The following is a 27,001-nucleotide window of genomic DNA, read 5'->3' on the forward strand; positions in this document are numbered from 1 at the left end:
GGAGATGGGACACACGATAGGCCATGTGAATCACACCCCCAAGGGCTCAGGGACTAAGAATTGGTGGGTGCCCCCGTGCCTGTGGCCACGTGCCAGGCTCCTTCACGAGCTTGTGGGTCGTGCGCGCATTGGGTAGCTACGTAATGAATTCCCATCATGTGGAAAGGGACTCCGTGCTCAAACTTTTCATATACTTTCATTGACCAAATAGATGCCATGGCGGAGCATCTGGGGATGGTACAGCGATAAGACAGGCCTAGTCCCAGCCCTTGCAGGAGGAGAGTGGACAGAAATGCCTGTACCAGCTTGTCAAATAAACCTGGAGCTGGGAAGGACAGTATGGCAAGAACAGTGCTGGAGGGGGTGGGTCGTTGGGGAGGAGTCTCCTTTTACAGATGTGGAAATTGAGGCTCAGAGCAGTTGGGTGACTTGCCCAAGGTCACACAGCCTGAAAGTGGAAAGTCAGCGCAGGTCGCCGATCCCCAGCTCCCGGGCCATGCTGTGCTGGAGGCTCTCGGAGGTTCCGAGGTGAAGGCACACTCCCTGCGGTTGCAGCTCTCACTTTTCTCGTCCGCTTGTTCGGACCCCATCCCCTTGCCGGGGCCTCAGTAGGTGCAGGCTTACACAGATGCCATTTGCAGCCATGTGTCAGAGAGAGGAATTTTCTTAAATTCTAAAAGCAGAAACTATGTTTAAAAGTAGCAGCTGGCACGGGAGTGTCATTTATGCGAGCAGCCAACCAGCAGGCTCCTCTTTAGCAGCGTGTCATTCAGAAGTGATGCTTCCAGTCGTTGCTGAGAATAATGCAACTTGTCTTCCCTTCCGGTCTGTGTGCTGGGAGGCTCAGGAGTGATACTCACTTCCATGGGTGATTTTGAGTCTGTCGTGGGAATCAGGAGACTGTGTTCTGACTTAGCCGAGCGGGTACTGGGAGACGGAGTGTTTGGACAAGCACAGTGTATTTCTTCATTGTTCTCAAGTGCTAAGGTCTGATTTCCTTCCTGAGACGCCTGTCCCTTACAGTAAAGCCTGGGGAGAAGATGATCCGTGTTTTCACAGCACGAAACAAAGCATAAAGGTGGCAGTTTCCTAGTTAGTGTATCCCATCTAGATAGCTGGGAAGAAGAGTAAAGGTTTTGTGTTGATTTGGGCCAATACAGATTTTTTTTTTTTTTTTTTAGCCTATGGGGGTTGGGGAGGTAGACATTTGGTCACAACAGCTGTCGTTTGCTGGGTCCCTACTGGTTCCCAGCTGGCCCTGTGCTAGGCAGGTCAGGCAGGTGTCCCCCTTTGTCTCAATGAGAGGGCGGGGAGGCTGTTCGAGATCACACAGGCCAAGTTTGCAGCCATCCAGATGTACAGGAAGAAGGATGAAAAAATGACAGTGGAGGAAGGACGGGAAGGAGAGGGGGTGGAGACTAACAATTGTGGCTTCCCCAGCAGGGGAAGGCGGGTGTGAATCAGCAAGTGGTTAAGTTAGGGAGAGGTGCCATGGAAAGCAGGTTCTCCATCTCGGCTGGTTTCAAAAGGGATGCGAGGGAACCTCGAGCTGCATCTCTTTCATCCGTGGTAGCGACATGCAGTATGTATGCAGGGCCCCAGGTGTGGGTCCTGGGCCAGGTGCGTGGGCCGAGAGGCAGCACTCAGCACCAGGGAAGCACCCAGTAGTGGGCGAGAGCTTGCACAAGTCGGTTACGTAATGCTGCTGAGAGCGTGGCAGGACCTGGTTAGCGGCTCTGAGCTTGGAGTGGTCCGAGGTGACTTCATGCCCTGGCCTGATGGCTGTTATCCTATACATGCGTTGACACCTGCCAGGTGCTTGGAGCAGTGCCTGGCACACGGTAGGCACTCAAGAAACGTTGGCTCTTGGGGTATTCTAGAGCTCATAACCAGGGACAGAGGATGTGTCCGGACTCCCAGAAATTGCATGGACAACTTCGGATGAAGATGGTGGATGTGTAGTATTCACGATTTCTAGCAAATTCTACCTCAGAGGGCTTCTCTGACACTTCATAAGGCCAGGATCCCCAGGACTCCTAGATCCTATTCGGGTTTTCTTTGGCGGGTTGCTTCACCTCCCGGGGCTGTTTCTTCACGTGTGCGAGGAGGGGCCAGGTCAATAGCCGCTTTCTGACCCTTTCAGCTCGCTCTGTGGGCAGGCCCCGGATCAGTTCAGCTGTGTTCCCACTTGTCACAATTAAACAGAGGGCAGACCGGGCAGGTCTCGCCGGAAACGTGCTGGGGTAGCTTGCTTTTCAGTGTTATGTCTGGAGCCGCTAAGCTTGAAGGACCCTGAGCAGGCTTGCAGGGGCCCCCTCTCTGGGCCAGGCGCTCTCTCCCTGACACCTTTACTACATTTCTAGAACCCATCCTGGTCCAGGCCTTTTGGGTCTCAGAAGAAAGTGAGGTTGGCAGATCGTCAGAAGCAGAGGGTGTCATTATAACGGAAACTTGGATGCTTTCCAGAATTGTGTTTGTGGTGAAAATATTGAAGCAGGCCGCCTAGTCACCCAGGTGCCTGGAAAATACCCCAACATGGGCAAATAATTAGATGCAGGCTGGGCGCAATTATTTTTTCCTGCAATGTGCTGGGACCTGGTTGTTTCACATTTTCTCTTGAAATGGAATACATTCCCACCGATCCATTTGCTCCCTGTGGCAAAAATGTCAGTGGTGGTCTGGGTGCGGGAGGCAAGGCCCCGAGGGGTAGTGGTTTGGTCCCTCCCAGGGCGGCCCTGGGTCTCAGGGAAAGTTCTGTCCTGTCTGCTGTGCCCTTGCAGGGGCCTACCCCAAGGGCCTGGGCCTGTGGCACCTTTGCTGTGAGCTTGGGACCTGCCTTCCAGACTCTGAGAGGTCTGGGAAGGTGGATTATTGTGTCCTCCTGTTGCTGAAAGGGTTTGGGTAGCTCTGTCTGCCCCTCGTGACACCAAGAGTTTGGTGCCTCCTTGCAGACGTTCTTTTAGCCGGGGGTTGAATCCCTTAGGAGACCCTTGGGGAGGCAGCCCAGGTGGTGGGTGAGCCCTGACACCATACTGACCAGGGCCGGAGTCCCTCTGTTTCTTTGTTCCATTACCGTGACCCTGGGCAAGTGGCTTAACCGCTTTGTGCCTCAGTTTGCTTATTGGTAAAAGGGGGTTGATAATTTCTACTTTGTATTGTGTTTTGAGTATTAGAAGTCGTACAACTTAGGGCACAAGGGGTCTCCCCAAGGTGAGCCCCCTCTTCCTGACATAAAAGAATCCCCAAGTCGGTAGCGTGGCGTTTGTCTCCGACTGAAGCAGACGTTGGAGAAAGTGGCTGAACTGGTGGGTAAGTGGGCGTCACAGTCCTGAACTGAGAGCACAGCGCAGTCAGGCCAGCGGCCCCCCTATGCCCCCCGCCCCCCAGTCACAGGCAGAGTGGGAAACGGGCAGCTTTCCTCCTCCACCGGCAGCTAGCAGGGTGGGATGCGTCCTCTGGGTGGGAAAAGGCGCGGCCGGGCTCCTCATGTCCAGGTCCTCCTTCCACACTTCTGGGACAGTGTGGACACTGCCAGGTGTAGACACATGGGCAGAGTGCTCTCCATGTGTAAGGAAACATCAGGAGTGGACAAGAAGAGTCCCTTGCTGCCAGCGAATAGTAAATGCTGAGCCCAGGGGCTGGCCCTTGGTGGGGGTTGGCACATGGGGCCCATGGGGACGGGGGGGGGGAGGGGCATTGAGGTTAGGCAGCAAGGCCCGTCAGCTCTGTTGTTTTCTGCAGCGCGTGGGAGTGATCGCCACGGTGAGATAAGGGTTAGTCCTGGACCCCAAGGCTGCCTTGTAACTGGATGGCAGTTCATGTGGAGTCGAGGTGCGGGCTGCCCAAGAGCCTGGCCAGGAGAACCTTGTCTGCCTCCTTTGGGTTCCCCCACGAGGCCCCACGGCCCCCATCACCTTCAGGAAACCTTTGCCAGTAACTCATCCTGTGTCTGCCTCACCGCCCCCGTGTCCCTCCGTCCCCCAGCCAAGGGTTACTTTCCTGCTCTGAGCTTCTGCTTGCTACTCTGCTGAGCTCAGCCTTGAACTCATCCCACTGGTTTCCTGGGTGCCGTCTGCCTGCTCTGGCCCGGTGAGCCTCTCAAGGGTGAGGAGGGTGTCTGGGAGGCCCGCCCCTAGCTAGGCCCACACAGAGTTGGGAGAGACTGCCATTTATTGAACTAATGCATCATTTAAAAATGATTCTTCCAAAAGCCCATTTTTCCTGCACTGTACGGACTTTACGTGGGCCCCTGGGTGTGCACCCAGAAGGCATAAAAGAATCCCCCAAATCTGGTAGCACGATACAGGAGTTAACGCTTGCCACTAAATTTTTGAAGGAGTGAAGAGCCTAATGTAATCACCTTGGATTTCCTGGCATTAGGTTTTTGGGCCATTAAACAGGTTTTTGTGTGTGCGTGTCTTGAGAGTCTTGGGGAGAAATGTTATGGAAATTTGATTGGTGTTTCAGAAATATGAACAGGACCCATCTACTCAGGGAAGAAATATGGGGGCTGTTAGTGTTTCTTATAGCTGGCGTAAATAGCTTGGCTTTAAGTTCCATGCGCCTTTGTTTGGAATGTAAATATTTGCATTAAAAATATAAAGTATATCCTGGCGTGTATTTATTGGGACCATAATTTCCAAGCCCTGAATCAGACTATTGGTCTACAGAGGATTATTTCCTCTGATTTGTGAACCTGTTTATGTAAAGAGTCTTCCCAGTGTACACACAGACAACCGTATTTGCTTGTGCACGTAAGGGGGCTGCAGGGTTGTAAGAGAGCAGGGTTGCCCTGGGGAATCCGGACCCGTAGTGCTTGTGCTTCCCGGTCCATTTCTGATCCTGCTGTCTGTTCCGCTGCAGCCACTCTGAGGATGGCCGAGTGTTGGCTCAGGTCCCATGAGATCGTCTGGCTTCTCTGTCCTCAGGTTCCTGGACATCCAGGTGGGGGGTTGGCTGCAGCTGGCTCATCTCTGGGTCACGTAACCACATGCCGGATTTCAGATTTGCTGTTGCTTTAGGACGATGTGGAGAAGAACGGAGGCTTGGCGTCTATCCTGTGGTCTGGTGGAGGGAGCAGGAAGTTCTCTTTTCTGGTTCATGGTTGAACTCTGAAGGCCTCTGTCGGATGTCATCCTCCACGAGATTCTTGGGGACAGTTTGACTTTTTTTTTTTTTTTTAAAGATTTTATTTATTTATTCGACAGAGATACAGACAGCCAGTGAGAGAGGGAACACAAGCAGGGGGAGTGGGAGGGGAAGAAGCAGGCTCATAGCGGAGGAGCCTGATGTGGGGCTCGATCCCATAACGCCGGGATCACGCCCTGAGCAGAAGGCAGACGCCCAACCACTGTGCCACCCAGGCGCCCCTGACTTTTTCATTTTACTATGAAGAGCATAGTAAATGGAGATGGAATTTTACCACTTAGGTGGTCTCTGCCCCCTTCTCCTGAGTGAGAGGATGGGGACTGCAGTTGGGCTGGGCCAGGATTTCTGTTCCTGGTGTGTGTGTGTGTGTGTGTGTGTGTGTGTGTGTGTATTGGAGGGCGGGGGAGTTGTTCTCAAAACCCTCTGTGGCAGCCCTGGATAGAAACCCCGTCTCCCAGGGTCTTAAGAAATGGAGAAATGGAGGTCCGCTGGCCTGTTGGAGACAGCCAACCTGGGTGATAGGCCAGCCCCAAATCTGGCAACCTCTCTGTCATCATAGGGTGGAGGAGAGAGGAGAGGCGGGCATGGGCATTCCTGGCCCCTGGGAGCTTGGTACCAGGGCCTGTTTGTGCCTGCTTCCCAGCCGTCCAAGGCCTTTCCCTTGGGTGGGGCCCCCTCCTCCTCGGACGCTGCACCTGTTACCTTAGCCCCAGACTTGGTTGAGGTAGCAGGAATCCTCGGTCTTGCCTTCCCTCTCTCCACCTTGCAAAGGGCATAGCGTCCTGACTAGGAATGTCAGGCATCCCTGTGGTTAGGAACGTTTCCTTTCTTGGACTCCCTGGATGCTGAGCCCCACGTGGGCGAGGAAGGGAGGGAGGGAGGTAGTCTGAGAGGAGAGGCATGCAGAGCCGGGGTTCAAGGCCCCACGCTGCCCTGACGGGCCATCCAGTTCGTTCTTACTTTGACCCATCGGTGAACATTCCTTATTCTGTTCCTTATTGTCCAGGCTTAGAAATGGTGAGCCCTTAAGAAGGACCACTTCCTGTGTGTCTGGGTGTTCTTGAACTGCGGGAAACTCACGGTTGCCTTTTCTGTGGTCATCTTTAGCCTGACCCACAGTGATGTGACCCTCCCTGATTCTCTGTTGCAGTTCTTAATAAAGATCCTATGATCCTGGACCGGCCCCGTGCAGCCCCGTAGTGGGCCAGTAATCCAAGCGCACTGTTCCGAAAGTCAGAGGAAATAGCTGCTTGTAGGACACGCTGAACTGGCCGAAGCAGTTATCAGTCGGAATAAATAAGAGGATGAAGGGACGCTCCAATTAACGAGAGTGGGAGCAGCCTGACATTTGTGTCGTCCTAACTTTAAAAAGCGATTTGTACCCACGATAGCAGTCTCTGTGAGTAACGAGATGCGGAGGGGTGTACGGAAGAGAAGAGAAGAGTGGGCGCTCAAAGTGATCTCAGCAGCACCTTCCAGGCAAAACACAAAAAAAACAACAAAGAAAACCCCCACCTGCCCCCAGGTCGACGGTTGCAAATCCGCGGATCCTTTGCATTGGACAAAATTTGGGTCAGAGAATAAAAATGGATGTCTTAAAAGCTAGGTGAAATCTCCGTTGCCATTTGGGGGGTAGAAAGGAGATTTGCTCTCGGCTGTTAAAACTGAAACAAATTGGTAGAAAAAATGCAGGCCTGCCCACGTCTGAGTCAGCAGTGTTTTTAGTTTATGGAAGAAGGAGATTTGCCCGCTGAAAATCAGCTCTGTACCTTTCGGACCAGCCGTGAAGCAGCAGAACTCTTTAGGGAGGTGTGTGTGTGTGTGTGTGTGTGTGTGTGTGTGTGTATTTATCTTACAAAGTTCTCATTCTGATGTATTTTTAAAAATTATGCAACAGACTCTTTCGGTCCATTCAACCTATTCTTTTTTTAACAGCTTTATTGAGATGTAGTTCGCATACCACGCGTTTAAATTAAATCCACCCATTTAAAGTATATAATTCAGTAGTTTTGCGTATATTTACAGATATGTGCAAGCAGCACCACATTCCATTTTAGAACATTTCATCATCTCAGATGGAAAAGCCTGTACCCGTTAGCTGTCAGCCCCCTCTGTGCTCACACATAGCCCCCCGCCCCTCAGCCCCGAGCAGTGAGGAATCTACTGTCTCTATCATTTTCTCTGTTCTGGACTTTTGTATAACTGGAATCATTGAAAGCGTGTGTTTTGTGACTCGCTTCTTGTGCTTGGCATCGTGTCCTCAGTTTACCCATGTTGTAATTTATGCATCAGGACTGCAGTCCTTTTGATGGCCGAATCATATGCCGTTGTATGGATAGACCATATTTTACAGACATTTTTATAGACATTGTCTCCATCTTGGGTGCCTTATGGTTAATGCTTCTATAAACATTCATGTACAAGTTTTTATGCGGGCACGTGTCCATTTCTAGGGTTAAAGTTTATGAGGTATTTTTACTTGCTCTTTTTTTTTTTTTTGCTTGCTCTTAATTTACTTTTTTACTTTTTTCCCTGGCCCTCGTGAAGGCTTCATTCTCAGGTGGATTTCTGTTTCCTCTCTGAATTGTCTGAATTTTAGAGCTTGGAAGGGCCTTCAGGGAATAGTCCCATTTTGTAGTTGGGGAAACTGAGGCCCCAAGAGACCACACAGGGTCAGGATTGAATCCGGGTTTTCAGAGTTCGTCCCCTTGCCCTGAATGTTCTTCCTAAGCTCTTAGTAAAACCCCAGGTCATCCTCTTGCCTGGCTTGGGGCGGACCATCGGTGACCACCTTGCCCAAGCCTGCTCTCGTAACCCCCTCTGACCTGATGGGGGCCGGAGAATGGCTCATCCGCCCCCAGCTGCCAAACCAGACCTACGACTTGTGGCGCCAGCGCCTTCTCGTTCTTTCTCCCTGCGGCAACAGGAGGCCAACGCTTATCCGGGGAATAATTAAATTAGGAACCAATTCAGAGAATGAAATTTTATCTGATCTGGCTGAGCCCATAAACAAGGGGCTGTGCCTGTGACTTCAGGGTACATTATGAAGTTGTTTTTAAAGCATTACATCGGGCCAGGGCATTTCACAGAACCGTGCGGGCCAGTGGGGGCACCTCCCGGGGCGGGTGTGCGGCTGGCGTGGCTGGGGGTTCATCCTGGACTGTCCAGCTGTGTCACCAGACCAGGTTTTCACGCACTTGATTCCGGGTACCAGTTAAGTTCTGATGCAGTAGATAGAAGTGTTTAGGGCTGGAATGTTCTGGATGTTTCGGGAAGTCCATCAAGATCCTCATGGATACATTTCATGTTGTTGTCACTGACACTGTCATGCACTTCTACAACTGTAGTGAGAAGTGAACTTTGCAGGAAACTCATGGGCTCTAAAGCAGGGTGCTGCATCGGAACCCCAGGGAGCTTTTCAAAAGAAATACACACGCTCTGACCCTTCATCAGGCCTGTGGGGGGGCCCTGGGTGTCTGTGGGTGTGCGTGTACATGCATGTGAGGGCACCGTGTTAAGCTCTATAGCTGAGAACCATTGATGGAACTTAGCAGCGATTAGAATTATTCTAAGGAGAATTTCGAGTTTCTTCCGTGGCAAAGAGGGGACAGGTAATCTGCACAGTGATCCTTAGGCATGAGCCTTTTTTGTCCTCGATCTGTGTTGGGACTTGGACGGAGACTCTCTTTGGGTTTCTTGACCAGACTCCCTGGATGTGACCATCATACATTTTCCGTCACTCTGCTGCCTCTGTGGGACTGTAAGTCTGTCTCCTTCCTTGTGAACTGCCCCACCACCATCTGCACCGCGGCCAGAGACCCTGGGTCTCCTGCGGCACTTAGCTGGTCAGTGCTGGAGTTGCTTCCTTTCCATGTGCTGCTAAAGGTTATTTATCCCCCTAAGACAGGAAGTGTGTCTCACTCAAGGTCATCTTCCCAGGGCCTAGCCTATAGGAAAGATGATTGGATGGATGGTTAGATGGATGGATGGACAGACATATGGGTGAAGGGAAGAAAGGGTACCTTGGATAATTGAAAACCTTGACCCACAGTGTGGGGATGGCAAAGGTCTTACAGGTTCCCTCGTTCATTTTCCCATCCTGCTCACAGACCTTTTACAGCTGGGGAAGCCGAGACCCGCGGAGGTGAGGTGACTTGCCTCCGATCGTTCGGCGCCATTAATGAAGACTATTTGGGAGCCTGACCCTTCAGCTTCTCCAGTTCTTCTAACTCAGGCTCTGTACCTCCCCTTATTGAGGAATTGCTTTGTGCCTGACACTGTCCTAGGAGCTGCGAATGCAGCAGTAGCTGGACAGGTGGGGTCCCTGTGCTCATGGAGCGTATATTCTCCTGGGGGAAGTCAGACAGCGGACAGGTTCACAAGTATCAGAGAATAGATAGTAGTAAGAGCCCAGCGAGTGGCTGACTGGGTGATCAGGGAAGGCCTTTCCAATGAGGGGACATCTAGGCTGATCCCTGAAGCTTCAGAACTGTGTTCCAGGCAGAGGGAGCAGCGGGTGCCAAGACCCCAAGAGGGGCCCAGCTGATGGAACCGGGGAGCTGGTCGGAGGACCTGGTTTCAAGCACACTTGGGTTGACATCCATTCTTCTGTCTTCCCCCAAATTATCATCTACAGCCCGGCCTTCTCACTTGCTGTATATCTCGGGGTAAAGAACACTTGTCCGAGGCTGGCTGGCCCCAGCTGGTGCAGTTTCAGAAACAGGGCTAGTGGGAAACCGGGAGAAACCCCATCCTCCTTGTCCTTTCACTTAGGGTTTGGCTCCTGAGCAGAGGTTATTTTTATGTTAACACATGCTTGAGGGCAAAGTCTTACGGTGGGCAGCTGAAACCACACTCACCCGCACAAGATGGAAATAGTACCATGAAGTCCCCAAGGTGAACGTGGGGCTGATGACTTGAATTTGTGACAGCTCCAAACAGCCCTCTAGTGGGAGAGGGGACCCTTCGGCGGGGCAGTGGGGCAAAGCAAATTCCTGGGCTGGTGTGGCGCCTTCCTTGAGTGTTGCTTTCCTGCCTGGCCTTGACCAAGGCCCGGCCCTCCCTTAGGACTGACGTCCTCTTTAACACTCTCAGATGGGGCTCTGCCTCCCTCCCTGTGCTACCTTCCTGAGGTCCCTGCATTCCTGTCGCTTTCTCGCAATCTTCTCCCTCCCCACCCCAGGTCCCGCCATCACTTAGGTACCCGTGAGCGCCATGGGAACGGCCTGTTTTGTGCTCTGGCCCCTCGATCTCCCATTCCCTCTCTTGCAGGATACACTGGGCCTTATGCACACCTGGACCGCTCCATGCAGCCTATAGTCAGTCCAGGTTAGTGACAGGTTAATGACAGCCTTCCTTTTGTGGGAACGATGTCCAAGGACCCACTGGCCGACCTGACACATATCGGGCCTTAACAGATTATTTCTATCAGTTATTTTCACAGACTTTAAATCTCTCTCTGGTCGTCCCTGGACATCCTTAAGGGTGTAGTGTTGCAAAGTTTTCCTATAAATGTTTATCAGTAGTTGTAGTGGATACATAGCTCCGTTTTATATTGTTTGTGATTAGTTTTTAAACTCTGGACAAAACCTAAATTTCCCTGAGTTTTAGTAAATGGAAAAACAACAGAAACATTTTTTTTTCCTGAATAGCTTGATTTAGACTCATTCCAGATGTTCACTCAGCGTCTCTTCCCAAGTCCGCATGGGGCTATCCCGCCTGGAAACTGTGACTGTATTGACATGTTGAAAACTTGCCGAGAATCCCCCTAATCTTTTGGCATTCCTAGATGTTGCCTCATAATTGTATTGTAGTTTTTTATTTTGAAATAATTTTTAGACTCACAAGAAGTTGCAAAAAATAGTACCGCGTTCCTGCGTGCTCTTCACCCAGCTTCCCGCAATGATACCTTCTCGTGTAACCACAGAACAGTATCAAAACCAGGAGAGATTGACACTGGTAAAATACTGTCACTAAGCTACAGACCATATTCTGCCGCCACTTAATTTTATGAAATCTAGGGATCCACGGCACTTTAGAATTTCATAAACTTCAGTGTTGTCTTTTATCTTTTAGACCGTCTTTGGATCTCTTCCAATTGGCCATCACGTAAGATTAGTTTCCATCGGTCAAAGCAGAAGACCCGTGATGTGTGCCATTCACGTCCACCACGCGCCCCCGTGGTACTCTGGGAGCATCACCCTTGATACTTGCGTGTACGCAGCCTTCGTCCCGGGTAGGAGAGATTCTCAGATCTCAGGGGCCCTAAAGAACAGTGTGTGATAGATCCCAGAACGGGGAGTTGGGAAACTTGAGTTCAGATAATGATAACCAGTCGTTGGGTGCTGTGTTTATTCTCAGCAACCTTTGATAAAGACACGCTTAACACCCCCACTTACAGATGGGAAAACTGAGGCCAGAGAGGTTCACCCTGTCCATACTCTGGCAGCCAGTGAAAGGTAGAGTGGGACTTGAAGCCAGGCGGTCTGACTTCAGAGGTTGCATGCTCTTCCCTCGTAGGGCTGCCTTCCTTGTTCAGGCCTTGACACTTCTGGTCCCAAGTCTCACTGAGTGCTCTGTGTCGTGGGGCTGCTTACTTGGCCTCTCTGAACCTCTTTCCTCAACTGAGGCATGAGGGGTTTGGCTGAGAAGATCTGTTATGTCCCTTAAATTAATTCCTTCCTTCCTTCCCTCCCTCCCTCCCTTCCTTCCTTCCTTGAATGTCCGTTCAGTTTCTGAGTGCAGCTGGTTTTACTGGTGAAAAACCAGTAGGTACTTTTAAGGTTGGGAAGATTTCTGCTGCCTAATTTGGTTTGATGGGAGCCTCAATTCCAATTGAATTATGCTCTAGTGTATTTTAATTAAACTGTCTACAAGCCGATTTCTTAAAAATGCAAAATCCCCATGCAGCCTGCTGTGTCTGAAGCCCGCACGCTCCGCTGTGGGTCAGAGTGATGCTCGTAATAACCAGAAGGCTTGTGCGAGGCGGCTCACTGCCAGCCTCATGGGCAACGTTAATTGTGAAATGCCACCAAAACGAGATACGGGGGCATTATCAGCAGATACTTAATTGATTTTGCATTCTCCACCAAGGAAGGTTAAAATGAAGCTTGTTTGTAAATGGTGTTTACACCTCGCAGTCCTGGGGACAGTTGTAAACACTGACAGAGTGGCCCTTGTCCAGGGGCTTCTTCTTTGCAGCTTGTGGAAGGAGCCCATCGCTCAACGGAGGTAAAGATTTTCCCATTTAAAGGGGCCGGAAGAGTGTAAGCTTCCGCCGTAAATTTCACGGAAGGGGCCTCCGCTTGAGCGCACGGTGGCTGGACTCTGGGATGAGTGCATAATCGCGTTAGTGTGATAAATTCAAGGGCCCGTATTGTTTAACTTGTCAGGCAAGGCTGCATGAGAGGAGACGCTGCTGTAGATCGGCGTTAGGATAAAGGGGCTCACGGAAGCGCCTTGCGCTAACCTCCCTGCTGGGGAGAATGCCAGATGCTGATTCCGAAGTCCTCTGGGAAAGGTCCTTGCTCAGACCCACGATGAGCTTTGACCCGAGGTGTCATGCCATTTCCAGGTATCAGCTCTTTCGTGGTTATGTGCACCAGGAATAAGAGAAGCTCTTCGGGCATGATTTCTCTTTCCTTTGAATCCCGGTTACATAACTTGTCAGATCGCTCCGCAAGCGGCCGTATAATTTACAGGGCCCGGTGGTCCAGTGCCACATGAAATTGTGAGCCCCTTCCTAAAAGATGCCTGAGAATTTCAGAACGGGGACAGCAGAGCATTAAACCCAGTGCAGGGCCCTCCTGAGCCTGGGGCCGGGGTGACTGCGTGGGTTGCAGTCCGGGGAGCTGGTCCTGGGTATCTTGTAGGATGCTCATCCCAGACCGACTTGACTTTGAGCCATTTGTGTGAATGGTGGCTTGTGAGTGGCCGGAGGGCAGGGCTGCAGCCGGCGGGGTGCCTGACCCCTGTGTACGCTCGGGAAGGACTCGCTGACCTGAGTTGGTTCCAGGAGCGATTGTCCTGGTCTGCTGGTGGGATCTCCTGTGGCTTTCATGGGTTCCAAGTTTCTGGAAATCTGGAAACATCTACCACTATGCTCTTCAGAATGGAGAGGCACAAGGGGCCAAAATCCTTTAAGGAAACTCATTGTCGGACAGCTTAGCTTACAGAAGAGAAAACCTGAATGTAAAACCCTTCTAGATTGTGTGTGTGTGTGTGTGTGTGTGTGTGTGTGTGTCTAAAGCTAAAATCCTGGTAATTTTTCACAGCACGGTATAAAAGGCTGACAAATGGTGATTATCCAGTGCCCCTTAATGGATAATGTGTATTTGTTTGTGGCCCTGAGTCTCTTTCCCTAGAGGGGCAGCAGCCCATCCCCTCTCGGCTTTTCATCTGGCATCCACCGCTTGGGCTCTGCCCTCCGGGCTGCATGGAAGTCCCCTGGAGAGAGTCCAGGCTTTCAGGGCCACCGCAGGTCACTCTGGTCACTCCCCCGTGTGCGAAGGAGGGAGGCGGCCGGGTGCACCTCAGCTAGGGAACTCAAGCGCCCCGAGCGCTGTCCTCTGCAGCGAGTGGCCACAGAGCTTGGAAGGGCCGGCTCTCCTTTGTGTGAAGTCTTTGTTCTCTCCCAGCACAGCTAGCCAGGACTTGTGCGTGCTCAGTGGGTGCCTTTTCTCTTAGGAGCCAGTGGAGAAGCAGAAAGTAGCATCCGGAGCTGGCTGCCAAAGGGAGGGAAGGCTCCAGCAAAGGAGAGAAGCTGGCCTTCGCAGGTTTTAAATTGGAACTGGGGCTCTGAGATGGGGATTAAAGTGATTTTGTACCGGGAGGGGGTGTAGGGGTCGGTGCTGGGCTCAGAGTATGTCGGGAGAGCTGCCCAGGTCAGCTCTTCGGAGCTTTGTCCCCGGGGGAGCTGCTGTGTGCTGGGTTTTCCTCCTTTTGTCCTGGGTTTGTACAGAGGTCATTGGAGACGTGAGCTCAAAGCACCCGGAGCTGGGCTGTCCTTCGTCCTTACAAGGTGATGGGTCTGAATGGGACTGTGAGCTCGAGGAAAGAAGAAGGGACTGTCTCTCCTGCCTCCTGGCTGGGGAGAGGTAGCAAGCCAGGGATCCCGCTCTCTGGAGCCACAGCTGCCCTTGAGCAGCCCGAGACCCCAAGACCCCGTGTTGCACTTTTCCCCTGCAATCAGCTTCTCCCTCCGAGGGAGCACTCGGCCCGGTGCGCGCAACTTCTCAGTGACAAGAACAGAACCTTCATTTGCCAGGAAAAGCTGGTTTTCTTTCTTTTCCCTGTGAAGACAGCCACAGTCATTGTTTTTATTTTGAAAAGAAAAATAATTGGCGAAAAACCCACAATATTTTTATTACCTGGTGTGGGAGTCTGAGATCACTTAAATAATACTTCTGGGTTAAAGCTGTTGGGGAAGAAAATCTCAGTGCACGAGTGAAAAATGAGAGAGAGAGAGAGAGAGAGAGAGACATGAAAAGATAAATGTTCTAGAATAGTCTTTCCCCTCTGCAAACCCGATAGCCTCCAAAGGGGCGGGGACCTTGTTTGTCTGGCCCACCCCTGGTGCCCCGTGCCACACTTAGCTCAGCCACGCTTAGTGGAATCTGTTAGTGGATCAATGAACCAGAGACTGGGTTCCTGCTGGGCCTGTGAGCCAGCATTCTTGGACAGTAGCCTCAAATGGAAGGAACTATAAAGATACAAGATTATTCTGTCCTGTTGGAGACATCATGGTCAGTAGTTCACGTAACTCAGTTAATCTCCCCTTTGGCCCCAGAGGTAGATGACATGAGACTTGTTTCCTAGAGGGGCAGATCAAGCACAGAGAGGTTCAGTAACTTGCCTGGGGCCAACCAGCTGGGAGGGGCTGGGCTGAGATTTGGTTCTAGGCCCTGCCTCATGGCTGTGCTGCAGGAGATGTTAGGGAGGGAGAGAAGTACATTTATGGCCAGCCGGGTGTTGGGGATGCCTTGGTGTTCCCACTCCGTGAGCCCTAACCCACAGAAGGACACAGGCAAGGGAATAAACCCCGGCTGCTGGGTGATCAGTGGTGGCTGAGATGTGTCCGGGCCCTGTGGACTCGGAGCTCAGAGTCTAGTGAACGGACTAGACGTAAACACTTAGTCAAATGGTCATTTAATTGCAGTGGTGATGCTTGTGGCACAGGGGAGACCTCGGGGGCGGGCTTGTTGATGCACTGGGGCTTCTGGGGGGGGGGGGACTTCCAGGCCATGATGCACAAAGCTGGAGGAGAGTGGGCAGAAGGAAGTTCTGGGCCCAGGGCGGAGGGAGGGAAGGCCCCAGCAGGCCTCCGGAGGGGCAGAGTCTGCAGCTGCTGGCTAAGCGACAAGGCGGTCCTGGTGAGCGTGTGGGCGGGGGCACACAAGCTCCATGAGGTGCTGGGACCTGGGGTTCTCTTTAGAAGGTTCGGAGGGCGTGGAGTCCTGGTTCCTGGAGAGAGCCGCCACTCCAGCATTGTGCCCCTGTGGGCGGGGTGGCCCACACTGCCTACCGCCTCCTGTCTTCTGCCTAGAGGGAAGCTGGCCTTCCTCTGGGGACACTTAGGGCTCCTGGGACCTCTTTGTCGTCTTGCTCCTTTGGGAGATTTAAGAAATTCTCTGGAAGTAATTTGCAGAAAGGAAGATTTCTAAGGCCAAGGTGAGGATCCAGTGTCTTCCCTCTCTGGGGGTACTGGCCCCGTTAGCCATGAAGTGGGAGACTGGGTACCCCTTGGCGAGTTCCCTCCTTGGCGGTGCAGCGGGAAGGCTCGGGCCTGCTGTTGATGGTGCAGCCTCGGCCCCAGAAAGTCTAAAATGGAAAGAGGCCGAAAGAACATGTGAGCCAGCCCTTTTAAAGCCTGCACCTCAGACCTCACCCCTACCATGTGCCCTGCCAGGCCACCAAGCTGAGCAGGCCCCCGGTGCGGCTGAGGAGGGCCCAGGGCTCGCAGCCTCCTGGCCACGTCCACCCCGGAGGAGCCATTGAAGACCCTGGAAACCCATCAAACCTGGCAATGGGAGGTCATTAGCCATCTGACTTCGAGCTGGGTCCTTAAATAAACCCTAAGTGGTTATGAGCTCTGTTAACCGTTCTGAAATTCACAAGCAGAGGCTTTGGGGTGGAAATGGTGTCCACCTGATGGGAGGACATTCACCTTCCTCAGGGCGACAGGGCTGGATTGCCTCGGTGCGTCCACACTGTGTCGCACTGCCTGCGTGCCCTTTGCTGCTCTCCTGGGTTCGTACGGGGAAGAAACTGAGCACCACCCATTCTAACTTTTTTTGTATGAACTCTTTTTCTTGGAGCGTGTTATCCGCTAGAGAGTGCCTCCCAGACACATATGGCTCTAGGGATTTGCACGAACAGACCTCACCTGTGCAGCCAGCCCCGAGGGCAAGAATAGGAACAGCATCCCAGAACCCCTGCTTCCATTTTGCTCACTAACCCCCAGCCGGGGGAACCACCGGCCTCACCTCCGCAGTCTCGGCTCATTGCCCCTGTTCTGTGGCCTTGACATAAGCAGGGCTATGCGGTGCGTTCCCCTTCTTTCTGAACTCGTGGGCACAGCACTGTGTGTGCTTCCTCCCAGCTGTAGCTTGCAGCTGTAGTTGGTTCTCTCTCGTGGCTGAATTAGAGTTGCCCACTGGACTGTGGGGAGACACTGCCTTTTCCAGTCTGTGGCTTTACATCTAGCTGTCCGAACTTTCTAGTGTGTCTTTCATGAGCATCTGAACACAGTGCCGTGAGGCGCGGACCTGGTGGTAGGACGGTGGGTCTTTGGAAATGAGCGTGCTCGGCTGTCATAGACGCTGCCAGTTTTCCAAACGATTGTACCAAATACAATTCCCACCAGCAGCGTATGAGTTTCCCAAAGGAAGAGCCTGGAACAACCGTACCATGGTCGTTTGCCCCAAATGGGAAGGCCCTGGGGGATTAACCGCTGGTCCTTCTGCGGGTTTGGGTTGCGTGGATGAATGGGAACCAGTAGAGAGAAGGTCTCTTATGATGCCCCACAAAGACACCCCTGTCCCTACTAGGGTTCTGCATCCCACAGTCTTGTGTCACTGGAGGCCCGATTTTGTACCTGAACTTGGGGAGGGGGATTTGTTGGTCTCTGGGAAGAGTACAGAATCCAGCATTTTAGTTGTCACCCTTTGGGTGTCTGCTTGCCTTGGAATAAAGCCTGGGATGCCTCTCTCCTAAGTGGTGCAGGTGGGCGTGGCCACCACTTCATGGCTCCGTGGGGAAATGTTTTATTTGCAAATTGATCCGGTCCCAGAACCAACTGGTTCTGTGCAGGCCCTTCTTTTGTGCAGTTTGACCAGCCGAACCTTCACATCCCATGTTCAAGGTGGCCAAGGAGCTCTTCCTTCCCCCATGGCTGCTCTTCAGTGTGACCAGGGGTCCAAAGCAGGGGGAAGAGACAGCTGGCATTTCCTGAGGGTCCCTGTGTGTTGACAAGAATTCTGAGCACAGGTGGGCTGATCTGTTGCTGACCGAAAACTGAAGGGGAGAGAATATGGCAGGGTCCCTGAGGAACGTCCCTGAGACAGTGTCCCTGAGGCACCGTCCCTGAGGCACGGTCCCCGAGGTACCATCCCCCAGTGCAGGGGCCCTGGGTGAGTTCCAAAGGGATGCTCCCCCCTGGCTCCAGCAGTTCCTGACATAGAACAATGATGGCTGGATGAGGGAGACTCTGCAGAAGGGAAACCCTCTGGCTATTAACTTGAGGCTTAAAAGTCCCCTGGGGTAATTGCCTGCCTCCGTCCCCATTAGATCTGCCCCGGTAGGTCTGGGGCGGGGCCAGGCAGCTGTGTTTTTACCTAGGGCCCTAGGTGAGTCTTAACATCAATTGTGGGAAACGGTGACTTCCCAGTGCCTTTGCGGGAGGCCGGGTAAGGAGGGGAATGAGGACGTATGAAACGGACCTTGTTGTTAAGGAGCTCAGGGTCCTGGGCAGCCCCATGCAGTAGAACTTTCTGAGACAACAGAGAGGCACTGTATCCGCTCTGGCCATATGGGCGCACCAGCCACACGTGGCCAGCGGGCCTGTGAGATGTGGCCAGTGCCCCTGAGGAACTGCATTTAATTTTAATTAATTTAAATTTAAAAAGATAGTTCAGTTACTGGAAAACTTGTGAGAGTATTTGGAGCAACGTGGGCATGTAACGCTCCTTTTTAACTGTACATTTTATGAAATCAGTACGGATCAGGTCCATCCGGTGAAAATTTAACATCCAAATTGAAATGTGTCATAAGTGTAAAAATACACACTGGAGTTTGAAGACTCAGTATGAAAAAAATAATGCAAACAATTTCATTAATGGCTTTGATAATGACTACATGCTGAAATGGTCATGCTTTGGATATGTCAGGTTGACTAAAATACGTCGTGAGAAGGAGGGGCGCCTGGGTGGCACAGCGGTTAAGCGTTTGCCTTCAGCTCAGGGCGTGATCCTGGCGTTGTGGGATCGAGCCCCACATCAGGCTCCTCCGCTATGAGCCTGCTTCTTCCTCTCCCACTCCCCCTGCTTGTGTTCCCTCTCTCGCTGGCTGTCTCTCTCTCTGTTGAATAAATAAATAATCTTAAAAAAAAAATACGTGAGAAGGAACTTCATCTGGAATGTTGAAACGTGGGTGTGTGGCTCCCGTTCTCTTTCCGTAGGACACGCTGCTCTAAGGATTCTGTCTCTTCCTGGCTGGGAGTTGAGCCAGAGCGCTGGGTCACGGGAGGAGGTGAGAGCTGCCTGCTGTCTCCTGTTGTTTCGCTCACCTGGAAGTGGGGTTTGGGGCTGATTACACACCTGGCGGTACCCCTGGCCTCAAGGGTGCCTCATCAGAGGAGAGGAGAGCCCTCGGTGAGCTGCCCGAGTGCCCTGCCCTTCTGACCACGTCTCTCCTGGGGCTGCCTTTGGAAATGACCATTGCTCTGATGCCCTGCCCTGGAAGATAGTACTCCAAACCCTGAGCGACAGAAGTGTGTCCCAGAAAGTGAAACGGATTTCGTTTCTGCCTGGTCTTGGCGCCTGTGTTTCTGGAGGGGAGTGGGAGGCCCCCTGGAGGAGCCCTGGGCAGGTGTGGCGGGCTGTGGCACCGGGGGGAGCACGTCCGTGTGCCAGCAGCTCTTTCTCACCCCCCGCACTTAGCCCATCTGTCTTAGTACCTCCTTTGTGGGATTCTGGAGGCTTCCGCCCCCTGGCCTGGGAGCCCACCACACAGGCCTCGTGTGGTTCACTGCGGTGCCCCTGGCTCGACACTTGGGCCCGGCCCACAGGAGGGGTTTCATGGACTTTGTTGAGCTCTGAAGCATGCTGTCTGAAGATCCAGTAGGGCCTTTGAAGGTGGGGGATTGGACTTCCTGAAGTTATACCCCAGTGGGTAGGCTTGGGGGCCCTGACTTGGGAGTGGTTAGGAAGCTCAGACCAACGTTGTGCCTTATTCTAAAATTCTAAGTGCAGTGTTGTTTTTCTCCCTTCTACACACTGTTTCTCGGACAATACCATAACCATCACACGTTGAAAGAGAAAGCTTCCCAACTGTGCAGAGTTCTGTTCATCCACTTGACCTTCCTCTGCCGTTTGCTCTGGACAGCACCCTGGGCCACCTCAGCATTCTCTTGTCGCCCCAGGAAACAGGTGGGGCCACGTGTCCAAAGTCGCAACAGTCCCATGTTAGTGGGAAAGCAGAGTGAGAGAAATCTGTGCCTGTCTGGGCGGAGGATTAGGGTCTGGTTCAGCAGGGACAAGCCGGCTGGCTGGGGACGGTCTCAGGCTGGCCTCTGTCTCAGGTGTCCCTCAGTGGGTGTTTGTGGATGACACAGGTCCTGGTTCATGGGTCCTCTGCTTGGTCGTTTAAAGTCAGTGACTCAAATTTCTACACCTGAAACCATAAACTTTCCGGTAAATACCTGCTCTCTTCAGCTGTTCCCAGGCCATAGGCTCTGCTCTCTGCTTGTTTGAGTTTCTCCTGTACTGGTTGACCTTGATGGTGACACTGCAGCTTGGGTCAGGGCACCAGGTGACTTGCCAGGGACCCTGGGCCCCCCAGCAGCAGCCTCCCGAGGACCAGACCCAATGACTCATGCCGTGTGACACCGATCACACAGCCTCCGCCCCTTGTCATCCATTCCAGCTGACTGATGAGGTCCGAAAACAGCAGGGGTGAACTCGAACGTCACTAGACGCTTGTGTCTCCTGGCTGTATTTATGGCCTGTGTGGCATTGATTGGTATGAAAGCTGAGCTTGTGGAATTCGATCGACTCCTATTCTACCTACATTTGGGAGTTTGAAGGGATGTGGGAAATCAAATGGGATTTTGCTTTGTGGGAGTTGGCACCTTTGCCGGGTGAAACTCAGGCCCGTGGCCTCCGAGGAAGGGGCCTCTGGGGCACCGTGCTGAGCCGGATGTCTGTGCGGGGATGCGACGCCTCCCCACCTCTGAGAGGCGGGGTCCCCACCCTGACTGGTCGTGTCCCACTCATGTCTGACTGCAGCTGAGCCCAGAGAGGGACTTGCTCGTACCTGTTTGGATACTTTCTTCCTAGCTTGGATTATCTCTTTGCTATGCTTTCTTTGTGGGCTTGAGGCCCAGAATCAGACCTACCATTCTAAGATAAAAACGATCCTGCTTTAATCTCTTGAATTTGTGTTTTTTATTAAAACGGAACACTTTGCAGTTAGTCACAAGGCCTTATTTTTAAAAGATCTGTTTCCTCTGTCTTTCTGCCTTTTGTGTGTGTGTGTGTGTATTTAAGACTATGGCCATCAAGGCATTGATATGAAAGCAGAATTTTTTATAAGAGCACGGCAATTCTTTTTAAACTGACTTAGAAGACATTAAAATGTATGTGTTTTGATCTTCTTTTCCTGGATTAGAATATGAAGGATCAGTTGTTGCAACAGACAGCAAAGTAATTCATTTCTGATGCATCTCAGTGAGCCTGCCTTCTAGAAGGGGCCAGAAGGAAACTCGGAGCTGAGTGAGACAGAACAGACCAGAGACCTATCTGACTCGTCAGCGAAACACACACCCGAATAATAATAGGAATGGGGATAATCGTAATGGTGAGGATACGCGTAATTAGGACGGCTGCCATCTAGTCAAGGACTTAGGGGTGCCCGGCTCCTTGCTCAGCACTGGCCGTGGATTATCTCAGTTCTCCCTGCACTTCAGTTAGACTAGACATTATCATCATCATCATCATCATCATCATCATCCCCAGTTCTCAGATGGGGAACGGAGGAGGGCTTGGGGTCAGGCCTTGGAGCCAGAATGAGAACCCCAGCTGGCAGATGAACCATGTGCTCATGATCACCACCCTGTGCCCGGGCGGTCGGCACACGGAACCGCGGAGCCTCCTCGCCGCCACCCCCGGCTCTGCCTGTGACCCCCGGAGCAGGTGAGGACTGGAGGCAGTGACTCCCAGAATTAGCCAGATGCTCATTTTTTGCTTCCATCATTCTAATAGCTCAGGCAAAGGTTCTGGGAGCTTTGATATTAAGTATCTGGCTAATTGCTTCGTTTCACACGTTTCGACGCAACTTTTACTGAAATTGGAAAACCTGACTCTGCTTGGGGGAAACAACGTTACCATATTTCTCACTTTGTTTCCCCAAATTCCTGATGGCCGAGGCTTCCAGTTAGGAGCTTAATTGCCCAACACATGACATCCTCCACCTGCCCCGTTTGTCAGACTTGAACGTCAGCTGAGGTTTTGGGCCGATTGACTGACCTCTCCTCACTTGTGAAATGAGAGCTTTAAACCAGATGGTCTCTCAGGTGTCTCGCTCTGTGCTGGTGGCTTCCGTGCCCAATGGGAAGGCAGGTCATAGACGGTCAGGACAGACGTCGGCTCTCGTCCGCCTCCCTCCTCAAGGCCCAGCCCTGGTGACAGAGCAGCTGGGTCTGAAAGAGATGCCGCGGTTTCACTGATGTGAATGGAAACGACTGGCCAGAAAATATCCATAAAAGATAAGTATCTAAGAGCTTCATGCTACCCTTGAACAATGTTCCTAATTTCTTCTTTGAAATCCCCCAAGAGGATTTTAAAGAGGCGTGAAGTATGCTGCTCGCAGGAGTCCTGGCACATCATCGCATCCTCCGGCATGAGCACAGAGTGTGGTGTCTGGAGGGCTGCTGTCGTGCCGCCCGGGCTGGGGGCCTGCATGCTCAGCAATGCTCAGAGAGAAGGCCAGCCAGAGACTCTGGGCTATGCAGACAGCTCCTGTGCTCCAGCTGCAAAGCCCCTTTGTCGGGGAGCTGGTCAGATCCAAGCAGGGGTGCAGGCGAATGGGGCAAAAGCAGGAGGCTGAAGCCGAGGTGTGTGCTAACGCAGGCTCTGTGGCCAGAGGCCCTGCGAGGTCCCGGAAAGCTGCGTGGGGAGCTCGGGGGGCCGGGGGGAGCCGCCCTGAGACGGAGGGAGGTGACCTGCAGTCTAGGCAGAGTGCCACCCTGTCCGAGCTGAAACGGCTCCATCTCTCTTCCAGATTGTGAAGTGAGTGCTTTTGGCCATCGCTAGCATCTTGGGGATTTGTTCCTAATCCTTCACTTTCGCCTCAGGTTTTACGATGGCAAAAAGGGTGTGCAAACCTCAGAAACACTGAGTCAGCCAAAGACGGTCCAGCCAGGTCCCAACTGTTGGTCCTCAGAAGGTGGAAGGTCACCCTGGTGCAGAAACATTCAGGAAAAAGATCAGCCCCAGTGCTGTGTGGAAGAGTCCAGTCGTTTCTTCCAGCCGGCGTGGTCAGAGGAGGTGGGGGTCAGGCCTGGAAACAGAGGCAGAAGCAGGGACAGACATGACCTGGCGGCCGGGGTGAAAGACAGCCCCGGGTTCGAGCCCCGGGTCGTGTGAAGCGTCCGCTTTCGTCCCCCACGCCCGCCCCTCTGCGGGAGCAGAGCCGGTCCACGCTCAGCACCCTGCCCGCCGCAGCCCTGTGCCGTGCTGCCAGGAAGCGTTTAACCCGAGCTAGTTCCCCCCACCCGTAAAACGCAGGAAATCCCTCAAGTTCACGAAATGGAGTTGCACACTGAAGTACAGAGGGAATTGGTATCTTATCTCTTCCGAAGTTGAGAAGAGGGGAGAGGAGCAGAGGGGCCGCAGAAGAAAAGGGGAAAGAAAGAAGGACAGAGAAAGGTAATTTGGATTTTTGGTCCACGCTCCGTACTTGACATTTTTGAAACATTTCCAAATCCTTGAATGAAAGCGATCTGAAGGGCGGAGGGGTCTTTCTTTTCCCTTTTGTTGTGAACTCAGTCCTGGGATTTGCGGCTTTGTGCGGAGAGAGGGTGGGGGCCAAGTGCGTTCAGAACTTTGCCTGAAAGGGGGTTGTAAGCCCTGAAGATGGGTAAAAACAGAACGGAAAAAACAAACCTCTGGCCACAGATAAGGATCATAAAATTTACTAAGACATATCATTTTGTGTCTTCTTAAGCATGAAAGCTAATTTAGAAAGACGAGGGGTGTGCTTGACATTGGCGGGAATGAGGCACAGTCACGGGCCGCAGGGGCCCAGGCTTCTGCTCCTGCGGACCCGGGGTAGTGGGGGTGGCTCTTGGAGGCCGAGGCCGACGGGGCCCGGGCCAACCCACGGCCCTGTGGTGGAAGCCAGTGCCCGCTGCAGGCCCAGCAGACCCCGACAAGTGGGTTTTCAGTGACATAAGGACTAGTCCTAGAGAGGCAGAATTTCACCATGGCAGAATTTTAAGTTCTATTTTAAATACCACCCCCCCCCCCGCATTTATTGGGAATTCTCTGTTTGTGATATGCTGTAGTTTTATATGTGTTGCCTGCCTCCTGCCTTCCTTTCTCATTTTCTTCCTTTAGGAAATAGTGGTAAAAGTGAATGGAAGAGGCACTCTGGCCGCCGTGAGGATCACAGTACATGGTCAGGGCGGGGGCCAGCCCAGGAAGCACACAGAGATGGGGCTAGAAGGGTTTGGGTGGATGATCATGGGGCCCGACTTGGGGTGTGGGGTTCAGGGGGGCCCTTGGCTGACATCTGAAGGGTGACAGGAGTTCATGAGCCAAGCAGGTGGCCAGGGGAGCTGGGGGATGGCAGTGGGATAGACGGTAGAGGGGCAGAGGGGGCACCCAGGGTCTCTGTTTCTCCCATCATCTTCCTGTTGTGTGGCGGGAGAGTGGGTAATGTCCCCCATTTACAGCCCAGGGGCCCAGAGCTCAGAGGTTAGGTGGCCTGCCCAAAGCCATACAGTGGTGGTTTTAGGATCTAGAAGTATCCCCGGACTGCAGGTGCTGCCACGCCTCTGTGTTCCTGCTTCGCTCACCATGTATTCCTGTGGACTCTAAGTCCAGTGCTCGGGCTTTGGTTCCCCAGCATCTGCTGGGCCTTTGGAGGGATGAGGAAAGCATCACGTAGGCCCTCGGGTTGTGTAGAAGAAAAATTCTCGCTGACTGGGAGCTGACTTGAGGTCCGAACAACTGTGTGCTTTAGCCAAATATTTATTTTACTGAAACAGAGACCAGAGCAGCTCTTGATAACAAGTCAGCTACGAGGACTTGGTTAAAGTCAATTTTTTTTTTTTTTACGTTGAGACTTTTTTTTTTTTTTTTTTTTTTTTTTTAGCCCTCTGCAGACAAGTCCCGACCTTTATAATGAGGCCTGAAGGCTTTCCAGATCTTTATGAAAAAGATTCCATTCTGTGGTTAATTTGAAGAGGTTGCTTTGTTTACTTGTTGACACAGAACCGAGGGTCCAGAACAGCTCTTGTGCCCAGCTGTGTGATTTCACATGCTGTATGGCTGCCTCCTATTTCCCCCTCTGCTGTGCTTCCTTGCGAAACAGAGGCGCTCTCCCCTGGGCGAGCAGCATCCCCTGCTCGTCAGCGAGACGGGCAGAGATGTGGCTGGAGAGAGATGGAGCTATTCTTGGAGAATGTCACCTTTGCTATGATACTTCAAGTATTGAAACTCAGAGAGGTTTTTTGAAAAATATAGGCCACTAAACAGTTCAAGAGTGTCTCTACTTCATGGAGAAGAGAACTCCTTTCCCATAGCCTGGCCATATCCACGTTCTGTGTCGGGGGGGTATACTCGTCTATAAATAATACTTGCTTGACCTAGTTCTTTTACACGGTTGTGACTGCGGATGCCCGAGTTGAGTGAGGTTATCAGAAACTGGGTCTGTTTTCTTAAACGTCTAACAGAGGCTTTGAAAGCACTATCGTGTAGCTTGGTTCCTTCTTTGGGTCTCTCCTTGCATCTGAAAAGCGGCACTAGGCTCTGGGTGTCCTGGTGGCCCTGTCACCATGTCACCACGAGGAGGGCTCTTCTTCCGGCCTATTTCAGTCTCTCCAGACCTGGCCCATACGAAGCCCTTGCAGCTTTCCCCCTTCCTGCCTTGCAGCCAGCCTTGGCTGGGTCTTCATACACAGGCTGGCATCCCTCCTGCCCAGCCCAGATTCCCCCCGGCAGCGGTGGGAGGGAGAGGAGGTGGGGAAATGGGGACGGTGGTTCAGCTGCTGCTCCTTGGGCACTTGGTGCTGGCGGCCAGCACGCAGACATCTCGCATGGGTTACCCCACTGGAGGCCTGTGGTAGGTGTAGTGGGGTCTCCGGTCTATAGACGAGCAGACTGAGCCCCAAAAGGGGAAAGCAGCGTGCCCATGGGCACACAGCGACCAGATGGGCATGTGTGTACGTTCACATACTTCTCACTTTGGTTTTTCATCTTTTTTCTCTGCCACTACATTCCTCTTTCCACGAGGGCAATGTGCCCATTCCCACGCCTGTGTACCCATGTGACGCTGGATCCTGGGTCAGCCTCATCAAAGTCTCATTTGGCATCAGTGAACAGCACAAGACAGTGTCCTCCGGGTCCCCTTTTGCTCAGGGACCCTTGGTGCTCTCTTGGCCAGTGCGTGCCCACGATTGTAAACGAGCACACTCACTCTGTCGTTTCCATGGCAGCAGCAGGGAAGGCAGGGCGCACTCCCAGGCATACGTCATTCCTAGTGAAATGGGGATGGGATCTTTTTTTAAATGACAGTTGAGCATTGTGGTATGTCCAATGGGAAGATGCTATCGATGCAAAGGTAACTCGAGAAATAAGGGGATGAAGTGAGGCTCCCACATAATGTCCCATTTGTACCTCGTGCAAAGCCCTTTAGTGCCGCCGGACGCTGCCTCAAGGGACCCTGTGGCCTCAGTGCCATCCCCCCGGGCCACCCGAGCTGGGGATGGGGACAAGAGTGCACTCATTTCCCACAGAAGGGGAAACTGAGGCTCAGAGATGAGAACTCCTGTCCTGGGGGCCTTGGCCCGGTCTATTTTCCACTTGTCACACCATTTTATTCAATATTTATTATTATTACTTCATCTTTACTGTCTTTGTGGTGACACAAGGAATACTGCTCAATGTGAGGACTGCTCTATGTGGAGACATGTAAGTGGAGAGCAAATCCCTCCCCCTGCCCACCCCCACGGCTGGCGTGTCCGAGTGTGCGTGTGCGGGGATGGGGAGTTTGGGTTCAGCTTGTGTTTAAATCCAGCTCTGTGTCTTACTTGCTGTGTGATTTAGGACAAGACACTTCACTGCCCCGAGTTTCGGCTTTCTTACCTGCAAAATGGAGCAATTACATGTATCTTTCGCACGGCTTCGTCGCCGAGGTGGACGGGAGGCAGCGCGGTTCCTGCCGTAGAACAGGTGCTCAGTTCCTGTGGGTTCGCTTCCCTCTGCTCTATAGCAGTGGTTCTCAAACTCACGTCCAGGGCACCCTCAGGCAGAAGACCGTCCCCACCGGGGTGCCCCAGCTGGGCCTAAGCCGTGTGCAGACGGCAAGGCAAGCCGCAACTCTGCAGATTTTGTACCATTTAGTGATCCATCTG

At 52.5% G+C, this 27,001-nt stretch overlaps 1 protein-coding gene across 5 annotated transcripts in view; it reads left to right on the plus strand.

Moving 5' to 3' along the window:
* Positions 1–27,001, plus strand: part of CHST15 (carbohydrate sulfotransferase 15) — a 91,414-nt gene that overhangs the window by 17,746 nt on the left and 46,667 nt on the right. Inside the window, exon 2 of one of the 5 annotated variants that reach the window (XM_048219067.2) lies at positions 11,224–11,383. The exons of the other annotated variants lie outside the window; for them this stretch is intronic. The gene's annotated coding sequence lies outside the window, so the exon portion shown is untranslated. The remainder of the gene's footprint in view (positions 1–11,223; positions 11,384–27,001) is intronic. 5 annotated transcript variants of the gene reach the window in all.

The sequence above is a fragment of the Ursus arctos genome, unplaced genomic scaffold (assembly GCF_023065955.2).
Source record: "Ursus arctos isolate Adak ecotype North America unplaced genomic scaffold, UrsArc2.0 scaffold_7, whole genome shotgun sequence".
Taxonomy (NCBI): domain Eukaryota; kingdom Metazoa; phylum Chordata; class Mammalia; order Carnivora; family Ursidae; genus Ursus; species Ursus arctos.